Source organism: Plectropomus leopardus, chromosome 8, assembly GCF_026936395.1.
Source record: "Plectropomus leopardus strain MGB_pleo_1.0 chromosome 8, ASM2693639v1, whole genome shotgun sequence".
NCBI classification, from domain to species: Eukaryota; Metazoa; Chordata; class Actinopteri; order Perciformes; family Serranidae; genus Plectropomus; species Plectropomus leopardus.
In genome coordinates, this window is record NC_142183.1 from 8,361,760 (window position 1) to 8,382,537 (window position 20,778).

At 37.6% G+C, this 20,778-nt stretch overlaps 1 long non-coding RNA gene across 1 annotated transcript; it reads left to right on the forward strand.

The window, feature by feature from the left end:
- The first annotated feature begins 1,345 nt into the window (after positions 1–1,345).
- Positions 1,346–14,795, forward strand: LOC148188844 (uncharacterized). Its single transcript, XR_015777122.1, has 3 exons — positions 1,346–1,411; positions 2,775–2,869; positions 13,617–14,795. It is a non-coding gene; the product is annotated as an uncharacterized LOC148188844 (long non-coding RNA).
- The last annotated feature ends 5,983 nt before the right edge of the window (positions 14,796–20,778 follow it).

The following is a 20,778-nucleotide window of genomic DNA, read 5'->3' on the forward strand; positions in this document are numbered from 1 at the left end:
CAAGAGGAGGTGCAGAAGTCTGCTTTTCTCTCAGTCTTCTTGAATTACACTTTGTTCAAAGTTTAGTTTCTTTAGTTTCTGATTTGTACCTTTGAGAAATGTTCATTCTTACCCGAGCATCTACAAAACCAAGATTGTGTTTTGATTAGAGACCCTTAAGAAAAAAAGTTGAATTCAATCATCATCTGCAAGAACTGAAGGAGCTGTGGCAGATTATCCATGTCTGTTTGCAATTAGTGACTGTTGTATGAAAAGTGTGAGAGTAGCTCAAGGCAGAGTTATCAATCAATACATATCACATGTGTTTTTTATACGATTGTATATGATCGTATTACACATCACTGGCTCTTAACAAAATAACACATTTATGATGCAAGGTCACGTTTCCACTCAGGTGCAAATTTCAGTAATTGCATATTTTGTGCATGAGACGTGAAATATATGTAATTAGCTTAAAATGATGGGTTTGAGGGAAAATATATGAATTTATGAATTTTTTATCCCACTTTCATGTCCTCAGAAGAGCAATGCATCTGCTTCAAACAACTCTTTCTGAAACTGTTCACACAAATCAGTTTATTTTAAAGTTTTTACAATGACAAGCAAACCCAAATTAATATGGTCCCTGTCTGTACCTGTACCTAATTTTCTTTTAATTAATCATAGTACTCTCTCTTTTGATACGAGGCCATTGCTCAGAGATAACGACATCATGCTGTGAATTTAGTTTAGAATACGAGGGTTTTTTCTCCTGCATTTGGCATGACATTATACATGCCTGTTGGAGAGCGTTGAGACCTGGAATATCTGCCCATTGAAATCTCTGGAGATTATTTCAGGCCTCGTTAAAGATCTGCTGTCTGGTCAGGAGATGAATTCCACCCACACCTTCTTCTTCTCCTCTGTGTTTTTCTTCTCTTTCTGTCTTTGTAATCATGCTCTCTCAAAGCTTTTGATATGAAAGTGGGCCGACGGTTCGAAGGGTCTCAGGATGCTTCATCAATTCTTTCTGACTCGATTTAAGCAGGGTTAACCGTTTCTTCGCTTGTTTAAGATTCTGTAGCCCTGTCATCCTGCTCATGTCTTTATTCCATTTATCTAAACCCGTTTCTGCTTCCCTTTTCACTTTCACACGACCAAATTAAAGTAGTAGACTCTGCATTTTCATTCCAGTGCTGACAGCAAAAATGGCAGGTCAAAGCTCTCTTGATTTTCTTTTCTCCCTCCCTCCGCTGTTTTCTCTCCAGGTGCTAACAATGTGATTGTTTCCACGTGTGCAGTCCAGCCAGTCTAATCATTGGTTCACCCAGACTTAAAGCTGGCCTATCATCATTCAGAGTCCGAAATAAAATCTGCTCTTTGTCTGCTTGAACTGCTGCTGAACTCTTGAGGAACTTGTTGAGGACTGTAGGTGAGTTTGGTAACTTTTTCACTCACATAGTTAATTTTTGTTTAAACACCGGTATTATTGAATGATGCCACCTCTGTATTCGCAAGTTTGTTTGTGCTCTTGTTCCCAGAGGTTGAGATTAGTCAGGCCTAGTTCTGTTCTGTTGATTTTTTTTTTATTTATTTGGCACAGCCAGCTTGTCCTGCCTTGTGTCATGTTTGCTGAGCTGAAAATATATCACTTTTAATTTTTAGTACCTTCCAATTTTTGGTTGTGTGGTATCGTCTTCTTCTAAAGAGGATGTAACAAATAAAGTTGTATAACTAAGTTTGGGAACAAAGATCATTCACATCCTATTTCCGCACAAAAGTATTTAAGCACATCTGATCCGTTTTCTCTCCTTTCACTCAGTTCTCACAGCCCTCAACCCTCCTTCCAGATAAGTAATCCATCAAACTCAATAAACTAATTTAAATCTAGATATCTCTCTTGACACGGTCTTTGTTAGTGAATTTCAAAGTAAGTGCAAATGTAAAATATTGCTTTTCAACTAGCCAAGCTAGAGTTTCGGTGACATGTTGTCCAATCTTGCCAAAGGACAAAAAAAAAAATAGTCTGATGGCTAACACTGGCACATATACTGATATGTTGATTAATATGTGTTGTCCTTATAAAATAAAATAAAATGAAATCATAAAGGCCATGTCAAATAATCAGTGAAAAATAGCTAAAACATTTTATCAGCTGAATCTGATTATCGTGTGCACGCAAGCGGATGTATGATTTCTATCAAACAGTGGCTTAACGTGTAAAATATTCAGATTAGCTAAATCAAACTTTTAAAACTTACACATAAAGGTCCAAGCTCATTTACAGCCCTGTGAGTACAAACTATTTTCCGACTGTGGAAAAGACATTTATCTGAAGTGTAAAATCACCATGAAATGTCCAATATGAATATATTAAACTGAAAGAGCAGGTTTGTGTGGATATATGAAAGTCTGATATTTTTTTAAAAAAATTAAAACCTTTAGATATATGAAATATTTTATTAAATAATTTCAATGAGAGGAGAGGAAAGAAAAGTGTGGTCATGCGTTAAAAATTTTTGTTGAATTGTTTTGTTTAAATTGTTAAATTATCAAGATAGAAATAAAAAAAAATGGTAAATGACTGTGGGAGAAAGACTAAGATGAAGTTCCTCCATCTGTGTTGGTGGCTGGAGTCGCACTGGGACCGCACCTGTGTGAGACAGAGCCCATTATAGAGCCGTTAGAAGGCCATTTCCACAGAGGCAGGACCACAAGTGGCCAATTAGATAATTAGAGCATCCTTTTCCTCCATGTCTTCCCCTCTGCTTCTCCTTCTCTGTCTCTATCTCCAGCTCCGAAACAGGAATCTCCAAGTTGGAACATGAAATCTGTAAGCGTCTCTCTGCTGTGGACGCAGCTGGGTGCACAGGAAGAAATGGAGGTTAAGGTAGGGGAAGGAGTATGTCGTTTGTCTCTGTCAGCACGCCACAGGACTTGTTTACTCTCTTAACCCAAGTCATTACTACTGCAGACTGCGGAGAATAATTATGTTTGGAGTCATCTGGATTGTAGCATGCTGTCAAAACTGGTGTGATGAAATTGCACTTTTCTTTTCTGCTCTTTTGTTTCTTTCCAATGATTTAAGGTTAGGTGGGAATTTATTTTGTTTTTCAAATATTTATTGTAGCATGAAACGTGACTCTTTGGGGATGTAGTGCAAGAGGCATTCACCAAATTATTATTATTATTATTATTATTATTATTATTATTATTATTATTATCATTACATAGTTTCCCATTATTTTAAGCATTAACATAATTTCTAAAAATCTCACCTCAAATGTCTAAACATTTATTTATTTATTTTCTATTTCTTTTTTTCTGGACAGCAGTTTATGGTGCAGAACATAAATCAAAACAGACATTTCCCCTACTGTTCCAAAATTGAAGAACTTAAAATATGGGAGAAACAAAGTGTACATGTAAAAGTTCTGTAATATATTTTAGGAGGACATTGAAGAAGAAAAATAGAATAGCAGCCAAAACAGAACAACATAATAGGCCATTTATCCAGCATCTCTACAAAATCTGGACACTAAGGTCTTACACCCACTTGGTCCAGAGTAGAACAAACTCTTTGTCCTCTATTTTAGTTTTTTGTTTGTTTGCCTGTTTTTGTTTTAGAAGTGCTTCATCTCTAACTTATATCACAGTATGTTTACAGTATGTTTAGATTCAGTGCCAAAGGAGGGATCAGTATGACCTGAGTGTGGTGCTCAGAGTGGTGGTATATTAAGATATCTTTATATACAGTCTATGGTTGGATGTTTGACTTCAACACTGTCTCTGTGCTATAAATAATATTATCATTCATCGCTGGGTCTAAAAAACTCTTAAAATAATTATGTGAACAAACATTTATGATGCAAGGTAATGTTTACACCCGGGTGCAGATTTCAGTAATTGGATTTTCTGCAAAAGACATGAAGCATCTTTGCAATGAACCTTTGACTAGCTGAGGCAAAGGTATGAATTTTTGATCCCAGTTCAATGTCCTCAGGTGTATTTTGTTAATGTTGGACAGAGTCCCCCTGTTTCCAGTCTGCAGCATCACTGTTGCACACTTATTTGCACATTTTTTCTTTTTTATTGCTCTTTTTAATCTTTTAGGTGTTTTGTTTGTTTGTTCTCTGTACATACTGTACATATCTTATTGTTATTATTATTATTATTATTATTATAGTTATTTTATTTTATTCATTGTTAAGTGCCTTCCTGTGTGTGTGTGTGTGTGTGTGTGTGTGTGTGTGTGTGTGTGTGTGTGTGTGTGTGTGTGTGTGCGCGCGCGCGCGCGTTCGTGTGTGTATGTTCTTTGTCCATTATTTTGTCCTTTTTAACGAATAATAAAGTATTTCTATTCATATATACTGTCATATAAATCCTATCATCTGATGCTCAGCCAGAAAGCACATAGGCCCTTTCCAAATATGTTAAACTAATCCTTTTGTTGGGTTTTTTTTTCATTTACTTTCTATACAGTACCAAAAATCGTATGTCATGCTATTTTATTATTTAATTGGAAACTCAGTCAACATAAAACTTTATATGACACCTGGACAATCTGCATGTAAAACATGTGGGTGTGTAAAGCTCTCTATACTACCAGCTAAAATCTATCAATGGTTAAAAGAAAGAAAACTTGAAATGAATATTAATGACACCGGAGCGTTACACAGTGCTGATCTGAATTGTGCTCCCATCCAGACTGCAGCACTAATTATCACTGATAGACGGCTTAATGGGACATAACCACACTGGAGCAAACTGAATGGCAACAGCTGTGTCAAGTTAGTCCTGAATCAAAACATTGATTAAAAATAAACTAGAGACCATCTTGCCATGGGATCACACCAGCCGCGATACAGCGACCCACGGCTTAAAATAAATGTGGCCGGGGGGCATAAAGTAGAGCGGCAATGGCCTCTTTTCTTCTTCCTACCTCCAGCGCCCTCGCTCGGACCACAGCCATCTTCAAACTCAGACGCTAAACTACACATCTGTAAAGTTTGTGACTGCGTCTTAAAGGGTTGCAATAATGACGATTACAAATTCTGTCAACTTGTTTATCTTATTTTCTACAGTAATCCAATGGAAAAATCCCCATAGGCTTTTTGATAACCAGGACATAGCTAACTTCCACGTCGGCCTACCAAAAAATGCCGTAACTAAACATTACACTGACGTACCATTACTTTCAAGATGATACAGTAAACTTGGTGGCAAACAGTTGCTTATTACACATCCATCAGTTATGCAGCATTACATTCATTCAACTGCAATCTAGCTTTAGGCTAGTTCAGAGGTTGGCAACCTTCACTACCAAAAGAGTAATTTTTGCCCCCTTACAAAAAAAAAAAAAATCAATCTGGAGTCACGAAAACGTATTTGATATTTAAAATGAAGGCAAAACAACCCATTAAGTCAAAATTAAATTAGCAGTATTATTACTGGGTCTATATGAGCATTCATTAATATCTTTTACCAGTATTTATTATTTTTTGGTATATTAACTTTACAGCGTTGGTGGTAAAAATAAACAGACCTGTCCATGCACTATTAAATTCTCTATTTTCCTCTGAGACTTCTCCTAGTTTGGATTTTGAATCTGTAGCTAGCTTCGCTTTTGTGATTCAGGATCAGCCACCACTTTTGAAATTTGGCTAAATCTAGTGGAAAAGATTCCAAGGCCACCGAAATATGATGCACATTTCAGTTGATGAAATGCTAATACATTTTCTTATTCTGCGTGCAGGCTACATGTTCTTCCAACTGGAGAATGCAAGAGTAATTTAAGTCTAAAAAAATAATAAAAAATGATAAAATTGAATTATAATCTTTAAAAAATAACCGTAATTCACTTCCATATAAGTTTTTGTCAAAGACACAGGATCCACTGGAAGAGTGCCAAAGAGCCGGATGTGGCTCCAGAGCCACAGGTTGCCTACCCCTGGGCTAGTTGATTAAGATAAGTCCAAGATTTAGCTCTGTTAGCTTTCAGTTTTTGGTCAACCCCTGAAGGAAACTCCTGGCTCTTTAGCTGCTAAATGCTCTTCTGTGTTCACCAGCTACTTTTAAACTGTGTCTGTCTGCAGTTTGATGCTGAGCAGGAATATAAAGAGGGTTATTAAAGCTTTTCTGCAAAAAAAGCTGCCTGTTATAACTGAGAACAACATAATAAGAGCAGTCAGAGTGAACCAAAACAGTAAGGTTACAATGAGCACACACTATAATGCTCTGCAAAGTGAAGAACAGCTGCAGACTCAGGTGATAATTCTCTGTGGGTCGATCATTATGTATCACATTGTCATTTGATACATTATTAAAACGCTGATAACAGCCGCTTTAAGGTAATAAAATGCATCTGTAATTTCTCTTTGACCAAGAAGTTTATGCTGAAGCTACTGAGCAAACTTCATCACTCAAACTTAATATTTAATATTCTTGTTAAAGTAATGAACAGAGAGATACTGTCAAAGCAATAATGCTCAGAGAAACACATCAATTAAAACTTGCTCTGACACTGAGCACACTAGCCTCCCTGTGTGTTGTGTGAGGAGGTGTATCAAAGAATAATAGAAGACGAGACTTGTTTTTGCTCGTCTTCTCTTCCCTTTCGGGCCCCGTGACACTCAGCGATAAATAATAGAACTCAAATGCAGCCCGAGGCGGCCGAGAACACAGCAGCTCCCCAAAAAATCAAGGCCTCAGATCAAAGGATTAGCTGTGGAAATCTATGCACCGGGCAAAGTAATGACCGTGCGCTTCTTCGGCTGCCTGTATGTGTGGGTGTGTGATTATCTCAGAGCGGTGTAAGAGAGTTAGACAGAGAGAGAGGGAGAATTAAAATGGCAAATGGTAGGTGTAGTTGTCACACTGATTGAGTCGGGACTGATTTCATTGTGTTGTCGTTGTCAGCCTGTAATCATATTTCACTTAAACAAAATTTAGGATGATAATATTCATGCATGACTGTCATCCATGTGCTAGGAGGGCGGAGTTTGTGTGTATTTGTGTGTGTCAGTGTGGTGATAGTGGTGGGAATTGAGGTATTATTAACACTAACGATGACCTTTACCTCTTTTTTTTCTTTGTCAATATCTTTTGTTGATGTGTCTTATACTTGATGGATACCACCAGTCTTTATGGAGATTATCTATTTCTTATATTGCGTAGTATCAATTATTTCTTTTTTTGTGAGCACTTTTCTTTTTTTTATTTGTATCTATTACTTCTAATGTTCTATGAAAAAATGCTCCATAAAGAAAAGAGTCAGAAATAGAAAGTGGAAAATAGAAAGTATGGCATGAGGCAAATATAATATAATATAATATAATAATTTATTTTTATTTTACAATAATTGCTGGCCAACATTCATGTCCTTCAGAGGTTGTACAGGTTGAGCTGAGTTTTAAAGCTACAGCACTGATACTGTTATCATATGAAACTAAAAGACGTCAATGATGCCGTCCATTTCATGCTAGTTTGTCAGCAAGGGGCCTACATAACACTCCTACAAGGTTAAGCTACATTTTGCCATTTTTGGCATTTCCATCCTGTCCTGTATGGCAGAGTTGACACTATAGTTGACTTTGACTTTGAAGAACTCTTTACTGGAGTGCAAAGGTTACTGAGTATAGATTGGTAATAAAGTTACTTTCTATCTTCCTTTCTTACAGCAGCTCTTATCTGAGTAGATGAGGGTCGAGGCGGGCTCGTCAGATCAAGGCCAGATATGGGCCAGATGGGCGGAGACTTAGGCCAAAGGCTGTGCTTCCCAGCTGAGATCACATCAGCTAATCTCAGACCAGACCTTGCGCTATGGTCAACCTCACTCCATCTTGTTTACATCGTCGACCTTACAGCACCCTTAGAGGATGCAGTGGAGGATAAGTACAAGTGCAAGAAAGGGAAGTAGGCTAAGAAACATGGTAAAGGTCTATTTAGTTGAGGTAGGCTGCAGTGGGTTTATGGCCACATCAAGATCAAGGCTACTCCAGAAAAGGGGAGTTCGAGGCGAGGTCCACTGTCAGGTGGTCGAAGACCTCTAAAAAGCTGCTGAAAAGTCAGCAGCTCTGGATGAAGAGAAAGGTCTCACCTTTAGCACCCAACTTAGCAAATGGCGTCTAAGGAGTGAGCCTGGGCTGCTGAGAATCACTGCTGAACTCTTTGGAGGTGTTGTGCGTCTGTCAGCAAAACATTGAGAAAGGAAGGAAGGTGCCCACTCAATAACCCAACAAATGCCATCACTCACTTGACGACTGGCTTTGGCTCAGGATGTAGATAAGTTTGTCCCTAAATCAGAGGACCGGCTGTTCAGTCCCCAGTTCCTCCAATCTGCTCTTGTCCTTATCCTCCCTGATTGGCAGATTGGCGATCTGTATGGCGTCCTCTGCCATCAGTTGGTGGGTGTATGGGTAAATGTGGCATGTGGTGTGATTCACTTTGAGTGGTTGGAGGACTAAAGGGGCACTATATAGATTTAAGTCCACCTATTTTCAAGTTTTTATAGCCTTTAAAAACACTGAATAGAACAGTTTCATGTCACAATCTCTGGCCCAGAACCATCTTATGCGTGCTCACCTATTTTCTCCGGTAACGTAATGTGTGCTCACCTTATTTCTGATCCAGACAATCATAAAGTTCTTACTGGGAGCCAAATTATGTGCAGAGGTCTCTTCCACTCTCAAAGAAGGACCAGTGATTTCAAAGAGCTTTAAAGCTTAGAATAAGCAGTTTCACGTTTAAAAAATGGTGGTTTTCTGACGCTCTCATCACAGAGGGGCAGCCATCTACTGTGGCCAACGCAAAATTGTGAATGACCTTGTTTTGAGACAGTGTTTGGTCTGTCCCTTCTGGGCTATTGTAGATACATAGCAGTGCAACATGCTGATCTCTGTGGTCGAGGACCTGCTCCCTATGTAGATAGAAATGGCAAATTGTAACGAAAACATGACCATTCTTATTTTCAGATTCTACATTTAAGAAAACGTTTGTATTATATTCCGTTTTTGCCAATTTATCCCCCTAAATCCCACACAGCGGGTGTTAAAGTCAAGGTGGCATTTCAAACTAAATAGAAAATAATCAATTTGTCCCTTTTTCTTTGAGCTGCACAGACAAATAGTGGTTACAGAATAGTGGTTTTCCATCTTTCTCCTAAACTTCAAGGCTAAGGTTATGTTTCCATCTTATATGTGAAGAGAAGACTATAGAAATAGAGCAGAAACAGCAGGACAGACAGGTTACCTGCAGCCGCTGACTCTCCCACCGATCATTTCCACTTTGTCAGAATAATACAGTTTTGTGGCTTAGGTTTCCACTTAGGTGGGAGTTTTTTGACCTCACAGGATTCAAGTGTTTGGCAGGCTTGCCATCGAACAGGCTGCACTGACTCATCCTTGTGCTAAACAGACAAATAGGATGGCATGAAAAATGTATAAGGATTGTGTGGGAGGATTTTCAGCTGGTGATTCATGTGGATCTGAGTGACAGCTGAAAGTCCACTGAGTGATATCAAATCTCAGATGGACTTGAGCACAAAGCCAGCACATCATCATTATCTTAAACCTGGAAACTGCCATAGAATAAACATTTTTCTATAGGGAGGGACTTGTGGACTGTGCCTGGATTTGTTGTTATTAATTATGAATTATCAAAAGGATGATGAGTGAAACATTTGCTAATGCAAAATGCCATCAACACTGAAGTTGGAGTTGAGAGAAAGTGTCAGGAAATATGCAGTAAATTCTGCTGGAACATTCCTTTTGTAGTATCAGCTTCAAAAGAAATATTTCAAAGAGTACGTGGGTACCACAAACTCTATGAAATGATGATTCAGGGCACCGTGCATCGCTGATAACTGTGAAAAACATCAAATATGCATATATGATCAAATCAATATCAAATGCAGCGTCAGTCCCTCTTTTAAGAACTGGTTCGATTGAGTGTCGAGTGGTATGGTTCACGTCTTCAAACGGAGTCTCTAGTGGTCTACAAATTGCTCCAAACCACTACCTGAGCTCCTGCAAGTGCAAAAAAAAGAGTTTTGTTTCATCAAAATTATGAAAGATTTGAAAAAGCTCAAGCAAGTTCAAAGAGACCAAAGCCTGAGCTCTGTTGTTTCTGCATGTCAGTACTTTGATTAATGAAGATGTGAATATGTTCCAGCTCAATTATTACCAAGACAGATTTATGTGCACGGCTGAGCTCTGCAAATAAATTCATTCCAATTCTGATGAGTACCATCAACAGAATTTGTCATAGAGATTTAGGGATTCACCGACAGGAAAATTGAGCCTGTTAAAGCAAATTTCAGGTTGTAGATATTGTATTGTGTTACAGCGACGCCCTGCCAGGGTAATTTACTAAAATATACTAAAGATAGTTGTTAGACTGACTGTAATGATACTGTGTTGCGGTAATCGAGATAAATTTAGTAGAATCATAATTCAGTAAAATAAACTGTTGCTTGAGACATTCACGTGGAACAGGATGAGTCTGAGGCAGTTTGCTTAAAGATCAGTGTAATTTGAGAGATGTATTGGCAGAAATGGAATATATTGTCATAATTAAGTTTTCCTGAGTGTATAATCACCTGAAAATAAGAATGGTGTTTTTGTTATCTTAAAATGAGCCATTTATATCAACATAAAGAGCAGGTCTTCATCCACAGAGTCCATCATGGTGCATCACCACTTGGTCAGTGCACATATCTCTATATTATGGGTTAGTTATCGCATCGCATTTCATGCTGATGTTCTCAATCTATGCCTGTTAAATGCATTGTGTCTTTTCAAAATAAACTTCCATTTTCACAGGAAATATACTATTTCTGCTCATTACTTTTTAATTTTTTTTGTCATAATAAGCTTAAAACATGGGAAAAACACCTTGTATTTATGTTTTTTTCCTTGTGCAACACAAGTATGTTGTTGAGTTTGGAAAAATCCTTATATGGGAAGAAAACTGCTCCAGCTGCCAAATTATTTGCAGAGACCATTTCAAACCAGTAGCATATTAGACTGCTGCATCAGGTTCTGTCCGACCGCGTTACAAACTTACGCCGTCTGCCAGCGAATCACACCACTACAAAAGGTGGCTTTTGGCGTGGATATCTGATGCCAGAATCACTGACTAGCAGCATTATTTGATATAATGTGAAATCGCTTTATTCAGTGTTTTCTCTGGTTCAAATCACCAGGTCTGTTACTTTTTAGGAGGCAGAGACCTCTGCGGATAATTTGGCTCCCTGTTTTAACCTCCAGAACAATGAACAACACTGAAGGAATTCTTACCAGGAGTTCATGCCTGGCACTTGTTTCAGTTTATTGCAGTTTGCAATTCTCACCACTAGATGTCACTAAATCCTACACACTGCTCCTTTAAAAAATAAAACTTTTTTTTAACATAAAAATTTGGCTGCTTTAAGTATTTTGATTTATAGTGAAATAGGTCTGAATCCAGAATAAAGGTTGTGTTGGTTACATGTTACATGTTTATGAGCCCCATGTAAGACTCTAACCTTTTTTTTTAATTTTTTATTTTTTACTTACTAAATTTTAAATAAACAGAAATGGCTTGAAACCATCATGACTGCAGTATTAAAATCCTCAAACCATCTCTGCGGCCTCTCAGGAAATGCTGCGTTAATCATTCAGTGTCATTTGGCAGGCGCTGGTTTGTTTGGAATTAATAAACAGGGAGCTCTGCAAAATTATCTGTGAGACAAGATGTAACTGCGAATGGCATTTTCCCTCGAATCATGAGGGAGGCATGTTCAGAATTTGTGCTTGCAAGTAAAATTACATTATGCATCACCCACTTTCCATTTTGACAGGTTTCAACAGGTTACTTTTTTCAGACATTTCTGCTGATTGACTGAGAAAATAGTAAAATTTATAGATGTAATCAAGGGGCAATCTAATCCTTGGCTGCATTTACTGTTTACAGTGTATGTAATTACAATGATTTTAATTGCAAAGTGGAATAAATATACAGGGATTTAACTTGGCAACACATAGTGCTAAAACAAATCACTTTACTATTTTCAGGGTCACAAAAGGTCAGTGGAAAAATTAAAAGAAATGGAAATGAGACCACTTTTCTGGGAGGAGTGCATGCAAACATGAAAATGAAGACTAATATTTGAACAAGGGAATGTATTATTGACCTTTGGGAACACATTCAAATCAGGGATTGTGTTGCAACGGCAAACTTTATATATGTGAAAGGTCAAATACCTCGGGCACTCGAAGCAGGAAACTATTCATCAAATTCAGAATCCAAGTCAAGGTTCTTGTGATCAGTTATGGAGCTCTGCATGGTCAGCCACGTTAGGGCTGAAAAGCGTTTAAAAAATTACAATACATCTATCAATACCAGTCCCCTTAAAGTGATATCGATACCAGAGTACTTCATTTGATACCTTTTTTACTTCTTTATTCAACACCCATCGTGTAAATGGAAGCGTAAAGTTGCAAAAAATGCCACCACATGCCATAGACGTGTAGTATAGCAATACTTTTGAACGTTTTGATGGCATCTCGACATGTAAACTGCCAACTATGTCAAATACACCACGCTCGACTTAACCACCCCAGACTGTATACAAACAGTATTTTATCCCAGATCTGGATACAAAAAGGGTTGATAGCAGGTATTGTTTGACTGGAGAAGTTTCGATACATGTTGGTACCAGGTTATTTTAAAGGTTTTTTTACTTCTGAGGTCAGTCAGTCTTTGCTGACCTCCAGTGTGTTAACTTTACATGCAGCAGTGACGGACAGGTGGCCTTCAGGACCCGATGTCATCACTTGTGGGTGTGCTTACAGGTGCATGACCAGCTATGCTTCTCAGTGATGCTGGGTGTGGTCAGAGGTTAAACTGGCATGAATCTTTCAACCAGAAAGCGCAGCAAACACAGTGCTTTTCATCCTGATGTTAAATTACTCTTTAAGGCCACTTGAGTAACTTTGGGGTTGAGCCCTGATCTGGTCTGACAACATTACACTGTGACTTACTCACTGGAGTTACTTCATGTCCATTACTGCAAGTGCCATCATTTACATCTAATTAAATGCACCATTATCGGATTAGTCTAGCAGTGGGCTCTGCGCTGTATGGGGGTGATATAGATTACAATAATGATGTAAAATGATTATTAACTTTCTCCTCCTGACAGCAGCTCAAAGAGCGGGCTGTCTCGGTTTAATGCAGTTATTTTGATGCCTGATGTTGCACCAGTTCTCCCAGTGACAAGTGCAGCCTGGTGAGAGCGGCTGGGAAAGAAATTAAGTTGTTTTTAATCCAGTTTCTTCCACAAGAGAGCACACAGATGAAGAAGGGAACACTGCCACCGAGTGGTGAAATATGTCAATACTGAGCTGGAGCTTTTCCTTGCAGCCATTTTGTTCTGAATTAATTCATCACTCTCATGTCAAAAGCCATAAACTGGTTTTTTCTTGTGTTGACAGAGCTGCAGGGTGCATCTGCTGTTTTAGCCTTTTTGACAACATTTTGCCGCTTTGGCTGTCTCTGTTTGCCATGTGTGTTTGTGTTAGTGTTTCTTTGATGTTGTTTTGTGGCAGTGACTTCACATTTAAAGGAACTGGTGGTTGGTGTTTCCTGTTTTCCAGGTCATTCCACTGTGGACTCACTACATAACTTCACAGGCTGCACCCGCCCTGCTCAGCTGACCTCTCCGTCTCCCAGCGGGCCTCCACGTCTGAAAGGTGCCGTGTGTGAGTGGAGTGCCGGGATGTGGTTTGATGTGGTGAACTGGAAACTGTGGGACGTGAGTAGGCAGCTTACTGCAAAAAATGTCCATCTTAGCCCACTGAAACCGGGATCTACGTCAATGTTCTTGTGCATGATTCAGAACTTTCAACTTTTGAAAACAAGCAAATTGTTTTGATTCCTTTTGAGAACATGGATAAAAAGATAATGTGCATAATAGCAAGAAATAACTTTAAAAAATAACAATGAATAACAAAAAGTTACCAAAAAATGTCCTGAAAATGAGCGAATAACTATTATTGATTATGTACTGTATAAAGTTATGTTCAGAAACATATTTATGTATTATTTTAACACCCCGTTTAGATCATTTCCTTGTTGGTTTTTGTTTTTTACTTTTCTTTTTTCCTATTTCTCAGGATATTTTCCTGTAACTTTTACTAATGTCTTGCTATTTTTGGGGGGTAATTTCTTGAAAAGTTGTTCATTGCCTTCCTCTCATGTTCTCAATAGAATTAAGATCTAATTGCTTAGGTCTTTAAGGATTAACAAGTAATATTTTAAAAGGTTTTTGAGTAGTTTGAGCCATAATTTACATAGATGAAATAACGCTCTTCAGGATGTTTCCAGTTGAGAGGCCAAACAAGAGGGACTTTATCCTGAAGGTATTAGAGGACTGTGCTTGTGTTCAGGTTGGAGTGGTGGAGTAGAGATCCTCTAGCTGTTTTTTTTCCCACACCCAATGTGTGTTACCATTCACAACACAGACCAGTGAAAATACTGATGGAACAATAATAAAAATCCTCCGGGCAAGATGATACAATGAACTTATTATACATGATGTGCATGTGTAGATTATGCAGGAGAAGGATGGGGAATATTATTTAAAGATAACAGGATAAGTCAATAATATGTCGTTCAGAAAGAAAAAGGTATCACAGCATTTCAACCTAGTTACCAAAACAAATGTTCACTTTGTATGTTTCTGCAAACCACAGATATGTTACATTTGTACACTGTTATGTAGCAGATAGGTTGAAACTTTTTTCTTTATATATAAACAATTATATAATCTGTGATTAACATGTGGTTAACTGTAAAAGAAAAAAGAAAAAAAAAAGAAAATATATATATAAATGGTCAAATCACTTCCAACAAAAGTGTAAATTGAAGTAAAATATCCCAATTCAAATGAAGTGCAAAAACATTAAATTCACAGAAATTTTCAACAAAGGTTTTGAGGAGAAACACTGCAGATTTTACCAAAAACATCTGCAGTAAAGTGATGGCACTAAAAGTTTGACAGAGAAACACTATTATTTTATTGTTTTACAGATTTGTTTCCTGAATTAATATGATTTTTTTTAAAAAAAAAAAAACCTTCAATAAAGAGAAAAATGGCCAAATAATTGACAGCAGCTGCCAAAGAAAAGCAGTAAAATCAAAGTAAATTATTCTAATATGAACAAAGGCAAAAACAATTATTTCATAGAAATGTCTATCAAATGCTTTGATAAGAAACTGGGTCATTATACTTAATTTTCCAAAAGTATCACCATCAAACACCTTCAACAAAGTGACTGGCAGCAGTGGCTTCCCAACAACAACAAAAAAACATAAATGTAAAATATCCTCACTCAAATGAAGTCCAAAAATGACAGTAGTTTTCCTTAAAACTTTTGCAGAGCAGGTTTAGGTTGAATTTATAAAATGATCATGTTGAGGCTTCCAAAAAACACAGTTTTAGGGGCACAGGCAATGTGCTCCTAAAACAATCACCCTCTGTGGCACTATCCCCAGAGGAAAAACAGGAATGGGTCGCTAAAAAAGCATCAGCATTTGGTGACTAAAAGACTGCTGAAAAAACGGCAATGACTCACTTAAAACAGGTTTTTTTGTTAGTCTCAAAGTGGTCTGCAGCTTGACAGACGTCATGCCTGAGTGTGACGCCACAACCATCCTCACCACCTCTGCCTCCCGAAGACAAAGTCAGTTCATATATTATGTCCCTTTAGAAACATTGTTAAGATATATGAAACATACAAATGTAACATATTCATGGTTTGCAGACACATACAATGCCATCATTTTCCTCTGGCGACTGGGCTGCGGATTATTAAGCTTTTCTATGCTCTGCTACTGACAGTATCTATATTTGTTTACTCTTAAATCCCCAGATTACCAAACTTATTGGTAGCATTCAGTCATAGAAATATGATTGTTTGCATCTAGTTCCTGCAATAATAAAGTAAGATTGAGAAGTGCCAGTGAGTGCTGAGGGAGGAAAGGCAGAAGTTACAGTATATTTCCTGAATAATACACAATCTGCCCCATTATAGATCTTATAGGTAATTCACATTTGGAGGGTTGCAAACGAGACGCTTTTTAAAACTGTGTTATTAGCAGTCATCAGTTCCTGCCAAGAGACAGACACTGAAATGTGACCCTGGTGCTGCAAGTACTTTTGAAATCCCAGTTGCATAGCAACGCATCTCCATCTGCAGCTAAGCTTCTCTCCGCCAAAGAAACAACTGTCATTTCTGCTTCACAGGCAGTTTTATACAATGAAACTTTTCCAGAGAAAAACATAAATACCATTCTGTTTGAAGAGTATGGGCCTATTTTTATACTCTCTTAAAAAACATTGTGCCATTTCACACGTCTTTATTCTGTAGCTACTTTGAAAATGCATATTATGAGTAATAAACAGCAGATTCTTTTCAGTCCATGTCAAACCTGTACTTTCAAATTAATATTAACCCTTTAAAACTTGGTTGGACATCAGTTTTACTTGTGCTGCCTTTGACGCCGAAGAAATGTCCCAGAAACTGCAAGACATTAGTCAAGGTTGATGAAGAAAATAGACTGGAATTTAAAGAAAAAAAAGTGTGACAATATTACAAAAGCATAAAAAATCTTTAGAAAAATGTCCAGAAAATGCCAATTTTAATCATTATAAATATGTTTTTTAAAATGATGGAGAAAAAAATGTACATATTATTTTAAATTGTCTGCACTTTTTGGGTCAATTCTTATTTATTTATTTATTTATTTATTTATTTATTTATTTATTTATTTATTTATTTATTTATTTATTTATAACTTCTTGTCTTTTTAGCTTGTTTTCAGGTAACTTTTTTTTTTTTTACTATTTTTTTTGCCAGCTTTGGGCGATGTGCTCATTGCCTTCTCCCCATGTTTTTGAAGGAAATTAAAACCAATTTTCTCAGGTTTCTAAGGGTTACCTGTTCTGCCCTGTAACCTAAAAAAAAGAAAAGTAATTATTTTTTACAGAAAATGCCTTGCGATAACCCAGAAATATGAGATTAAGATATATTAAATCACATAGCTGACTTAACATTCCTTATTATGTCAAACAAATTAATTATGCATGGCAAGTCAACAGCCAGCTCATTGCTTTATGCTCCACTTCCCAGCAGTCAAATAAGCTCTTGATTCTCATTTAGTGAATGAAATCTTATTTCACTCTTGACCTTGTGAAGTATTCATCAAACAGCCACCTAGACATACTACATTTACACACACAGACAACATGTGAATACAAATACACACATGAATTATGTAGCTGTGCATGTTTAAGAGAGGTGCAGTATGTTTCCACAGAGAGATGTACAAAAAGAAACATTCACATAAATGTCATACAGTCCATAAAGAGAGTAACAGCTGCACACTAACTGCAGTCCCCAAATTTCATTTAACAATTAGGAGACCATTAGGGGAGTGGGAAGATTTTTACAAGTCTCAAGACAGTTTGCTTTATCCATTAGGAGTCTCACAATGTCTCAATGAAATGTGTGGAATGGAGGGGCTGTACCTTGATTTGAAGTACATCTGTGTGTATATGTATATATATATATATATATATATATATATATATCCTCCTCTGTGACACTCACATAACGCAGAGTACAGGTGTGACAGTGACTTAAGAGGTTCTTTGTATCAAAATTTTAGGTTGTTCTGTGCAGCAGAGTCCTGATGAGAGTTATTTGTTTCAATAAAATCTAGGGACAAGGCACTGAGCTCCCATCAAGTGTATCTGCTTTATATTTTCTGCACACTAAAATCTTTTTCTTTTGGCGGATCATTTTCAAACTGCAAGAGTGTAATGGCCGGCAGTGGCAGAGTTGCTGAATGACTGCTAGTGATTTTTTGTAAGTACCTCAGTTTCGACATGAGCACACGCTGAAATGAGAGGCTGATTAAGGGGAAATTGGCACTTGAGTGTACAAAAGGTAATTTATGTGCCTGAAAATTGAAAATGTGAACTCAACCTATCACCAAACTTACTATCACCAAAACAAGACAACAGTGGCGCCCACAAGAGGGGGCCAGAGGGGGCCTTGATACAATTGCTGGTCCCCTCATTGGCCATCCCTGGCAAAAAATAATCGCAGGCCAACACTATTGTGTTTAAGGGGCTGTATTCGAGTTCTTTAACCTTTTGAAACCTGGAGCGACATAATTTTCTTTTGCTGCTTTTAGATGCCATTCACAAGTATTTATTGCTTTTAAACCTTAGAAAATTAGTGCAAATTCTTTCGAAAACAGCGGGAAAAAAGGCAATGAGTAAGAAATGTTCTGCAAATTGCGACACGTTAGTAGATTTGGAATATTATTTTTTAAAAAGCTAGGGGAAAATGTCTTGGGGAAAAAAGAAACAAATATTATATTGATCACATTGACATACTTTTCAGCAACAATTTAAACTACGACAGGATAATTAAATACCTATAATTCAGTAACAGCGTTTGGTTTTGGTGTGACACCCCGAAATCTTCACTGGCCCCATCTGGCCACACCTATGAAAAAAATTCTTGTGCACCTCTGCAAGACATTAACCCAAACAACTGAACTCAAACTGATCCATACATTTCTGTAAGCGATTTGCCGCAATAAAACTGTGGTGAAAATGATTTGTCAATGGACATTTAGTCTTCTTAGATATACAAACTACTTTATATTTTGCTTTCCTTCAACACTGCGCCCCTTAAATGGCTTGATATAGTTGCTATTTCCAGCAGGCAAGATGAACTCAGTATTATTTCAACAATGATTGTATGCAATGATGGTAAAATAATCCAGTCACAGAAAACAACCTGTTAGCAGCTGCATATAATTATATTATTGATGTACATTTAGATCTGTATCATATTCCCATCAGCATGGTAATTCATAGTTGTGGCCAAATAAGTTGAATGAGTTGTTGCAGAGAAATATGAAGTTATGAATGCACACGTACAATGCTGCAGTCAGCACACATGCACAGACACACAAATCTGAACACACCTCTGTTTGTACATGCAGCAGGTAAAGTTGTCCAAATCCACATTCTGAGAATCCACTTTAGCTTCCTCCTGTGTGTCACACCTGAGAGCACAGTGCATTTATCTTGACACACCTTGACACTTTTCCCCCCAGTGCTCATCAGTTTGCCGGCCACGCCTCGGTGATCATCTAGATCCTGGAATACTGTACTTCTGTAGCTGCACTTTTGATATTTTCTGCTGACAAACTGCAGGGCTCTGTGCTGCTTGCTCCATTGAGTCTGTGGTTGAGTTTTGTGTCAGAGGTTTCACTGGGTTTAAATCCCTTTTAAGATGTTTAAGAGTCTACAGTATGCTGTTTCTTGTACTTAGTCAAAATGTCACTGTCTTTATCTTGCAGCAGAACATAACAATGAAGGTTTTTATTTGGTGAGAGTGTGTGTGGAGGCACATCAGCCACTAAAAGGTTTAGAGTTCACACAGGGGCATTGTCAGTGCAAAGGAAGAGATCCAGCTATCAATTTTTGGTTTTAAAGATGTTCTGAGAACGGTTCAACGCAACCAATGCAATATTTGGTCACATTTTTAGTTTTCTTTTAGCTCCTGGAATGTTCTTCTTGGAGTTACAGGGTTACATTCTCTATAAACATCAAAAACTGTTAAAAATGTTTTGTTTTTTTGTTAACATATCACATACGTTACATTTTCATTAAAAATGGTCTGTAGTCCCAGGCCTCAATAACATGTTCTGAGTGTTGCTTTGACAAAGTTCTTTCTTTGTTCTCATGTAACATTTAGGGAACATATAAGAGAAAATTCTTTGATCTGTCACCTCTCAACATCACCAAAACATCCTCAGAATGTTGCAGTTATGACGTTTTGTCTTGGTCAACAGTCTAAGTCAGCAGTCTTAACCGTTTCATATGTAAACTTCCTATCATGAAAATAATCAATAAGTACAATTCACAACAGATTATACAAATAGCTGTAATTTTCTGTTTGCTGAGTCGAATGCAGAGCTTCAGTAAAGTATGCATGTATGCACAGTATTTGAAACTCTTATCCCAAACTCTGCACTGTTAACTAGCACACATAATCCTCATAATGATGCTTTTTTCTTTTTTCTTTTAAATTGTCGTTCAAGTCTTTTTGCCAACATAAATGTAAGTTTCCATGTGCATGGCATGGCCCTTTAATCTTTAATATGTCTCATTCTGTGGCTGCAGCAGAGCTCTGCAGATACACAGGGGAACATTTTTGCTTTTATCCTGGGATACTGTGGGTCCTAAGGCAGGAGGGAGCCCTGCAAGAGGGCACAATCCGTTTTTTTGCAACCTGGATTGAATTACATTATAATTCCTTGGGTGAGACCCAGCTCTGAGTGCGCCACTTCCCTTGGAGCCAATGTGAGAGAGCAGCTTCAGATGTTAATACACATTATTGCTGAGTGCTGCCTTTTTTGAAGGAGGGCATGGCTGTGCACTTGGCTGGAGAACATGGAGTCTATCTATTTTTATCTGGGCGCGCAGAAGGGCTTCTGGATGGTGAAACTGCAACGCAAACAAGTTGTTGCAATTACGAAAGCAAGCCATGCAGAAAATCTTTTGACAATAATGCAAATTATAATTCCTTTGGATTTTTTGCAACCAGATGGGACACCTTAAATGAACATGGAAGGTATTACGAGCGGGCCATAAGGCTCACATCTGGCAGTTAAATTCAACCTGGGACGATGCTATAATGGATGAAGTTAGAAAGACACAACAAGGACATT